Genomic DNA, 2,822 nt, shown 5'->3' with positions numbered 1-2,822 from the left:
ATACCTCTAGTGTAATATGAAGTCTGAAATAGAAGACTATGAACTGGGATGTAGAAAAAAAATTAAGCCATATTCCCAAAACTCTTGAGTTTGCATTTTAAAACTACTTGGTAAGGAGTGCATCTTAAATGTTGTTGTACCTCAGGTCAGAAAGTCTGTGCTTGTTCAATAAGTTGAGTTCCTATTTTATGACATAAGAGGCAAATAGTTTTGTATTACAATCTAATCGATCTCACCACTTTCCAAAAAGACCTAAGACATTTATTTACACAAGAAAGTGCAAACTCTTCCATATCTACCTCTGCACTCCACTTTCAATTGCACCTTTAATGAAATGACAGAGGACACTAACTCTCAGAATGGACATTAGGATACAGTGAATTGTGGAAGAGGCAAAAGTCAGAGAGTAAACATCCTTGATGAAGCTAACAAAGTGGATAAAGTTTATGGGTAATAACCTGTATATTCCACATAAGATTAGCTACTGTTCTAGAGATATTCAAGAGACAACAAACTGAAAAGTATACTCCAGTAAACAGATTAAAACTACAAAGCTTTTATGGAAGTACAGGTTGAGTATCCCTAAGCTGAAAATCTGAAATCTAAAATGCTCCAAAATCTGAAACTTTTGAGCTCTGACATGACACTCAAAGGAAGCATGCATTGGAGGATTTCAGATTTCAGGTGTTCAGATCAGAAAGGTTCAATTAATTTGTAAGTATAATGAAATTTTCCAAAATCCAAAAAAATCTGAAATCTGAAACACTTCTGGTCTCAAGAATTTCAGAGAAGGGATATCCAACCTGTATTACAATGACATAAAAATCAGAATAATAAAAATTTAGAAAAAGTAGATTAGGAAAGTAAGAATTTGTCAGTAAGCACCTTGTTTTGTTTAAAGGAAAAAGATACTGTATCTAGGGAATGATCCTGTAATTCCTAAAAAAGGCACATGGTATGTGTGGACCTTATAAATGGTAAGCTGTGAGTATGGGTTTCATGAATCATAGTTTGTTCACATCTGGTGAAAAGACTCAAGATTCCAGGCCCCAAAGGTAAAGGAAATGAAACTGATTGCTGGCTGAGCTCAGCAGGGTTCACAAAAACTCAAGGGTCTTCTTGAATAGTTCCTCCTGATGCTTCAAACAATCAACAGACAATATAGTCTTCAAAATAATCTTCAGAAACAATCAATAGACTGTGTAGTCAAAGACAAGTGACTTAGAAATAAACTCGCTATGTCCATACTACTCACTGAACTTGCCTACTGAAATTTCTTTTCAATTGATAAATCTCTATTTAGTGGATGTCTCCAAATTATACTTTTGTTAACAATTCAAGGTCCATTTTAGTCCTTATCGTTTCACTAAAATGACTACTTCAAATACGAGTTTTCAATTTAAAGTAAGTGAAGATATAAATGCTATGAAAAAGAAGTACCACAGAAATGTCATTAAGCTTCATCAGTGTAACATACCATGATCCACCTGCAATTCCATTTCACTGTGTCAGAATACATGAGAAATTACAGAGTAATCAGATTGCTTAAGTCAATTTTCATCAAAAGAAGAAAATGTACATGGTAGACTATTAAGATAATAAATCTATTTCATGTGGACTGGAACATAAGATATTTTTAAAAACCTTCCTTTAAAGCTTATCATTTACAGTTTATTATAAAAAATAAAATGTCTTAAATCATATAAAAAAAGCATATGAAAAACATAAATAATTCATTTTAGAAAGGAATATCAGAAAACAATTTAAAATTTAAAACTTTGTGTATGTTGTGTGCCAGGCACTGTTTTAAGAGCTTTACACATATTGACTCATTAGTTGTCATAACACTATGAGCTAGATATTCTTGTCATTCTCATTTTATAGACAAGAAAACTCAGGCTCAAAAAGGTTAAATAATTTTCCCAAGGCTACACAGCTAAGAAAGCATGGCCAGCATTTGAGTTTAGGCAATCTGGCTCTGGAAGTTATGCTCTTAAATATTCCACATCTTCTCATACCTCCATGTCTCTGATTATGTTGTTCCCTCTGCTTGGAAGGCTCTTAGGCTCATCCACCTGATTAACTCTTATTTGTCCTTCAAAATTGCTACAATCCTCACTTTTTCAGAAGTGTTTCCTGACAATACCACCCCATCCAGGTGAGAGATCCCTTGTTACTATACTTCTGGAATACCTGCCCATATCTCTATTAAAACATGTATGCTGAACATAGTATGTTTCCCCAACTAGATTGAATTATTTGCAAAGACTGTTTTGATTATTTCTGCAACTCCAGAGTAGTAGAGTACCTGACACATAATGAGACTCTAATTAACCAAAAGATTAGTCCTGATTAAAAGTATGTAAAAGAGGGCTGGGCACAGTGGCTCAGGTCTGTAATCCCAGCATTTTGGGAGGCCGAGGCGGGCGGATCACCTGAGGTCAGGAGTTCGAGACCAGCATGGCCAACATAGTGAAAACCCGTCTCTACTAAAAATACAAAAACTAGCTGGGCATGGTGGTGCACACCTGTAATCCCAGCTACTTGGGAAGCTGACGCAGAAGAATTGCTTGAACCTCGGAGTCGGAGGTTGCAGTGAGCCAAGATCTCACCATTGCACTCCAGCCTGGGTGACAAAAGTGACACTCCATCTCAAAAAAAAAAAAAAAAAAAAAAAGGCATCTGAAAGAAAATATATCATTCAAATATCATAAATGCTCCAACATTGTAAGGAGTGCATCTTAAATGTTGTTGTACCTCAGGTCAGAAAGTCTGTGCTTGTTCAATAAGTTGAGTTCCTATTTTATGACATAAGAGGCAAA

The 2,822-nt window shown here is 35.3% G+C and overlaps 1 protein-coding gene across 2 annotated transcripts in view; it reads right to left on the bottom strand.

Moving 5' to 3' along the window:
* Nucleotides 1-2,822, bottom strand: part of LOC105550153 (ral GTPase-activating protein subunit alpha-1-like) — a 56,437-nt gene that overhangs the window by 28,667 nt on the left and 24,948 nt on the right. The window lies entirely within an intron of this gene.

Source organism: Mandrillus leucophaeus, unplaced genomic scaffold (assembly GCF_000951045.1).
Source record: "Mandrillus leucophaeus isolate KB7577 unplaced genomic scaffold, Mleu.le_1.0 Scaffold467, whole genome shotgun sequence".
Taxonomy (NCBI): domain Eukaryota; kingdom Metazoa; phylum Chordata; class Mammalia; order Primates; family Cercopithecidae; genus Mandrillus; species Mandrillus leucophaeus.
The sequence above is the reverse complement of the archived record's forward strand: the minus strand, read 5'-3'. Positions and strand labels throughout refer to the sequence as shown.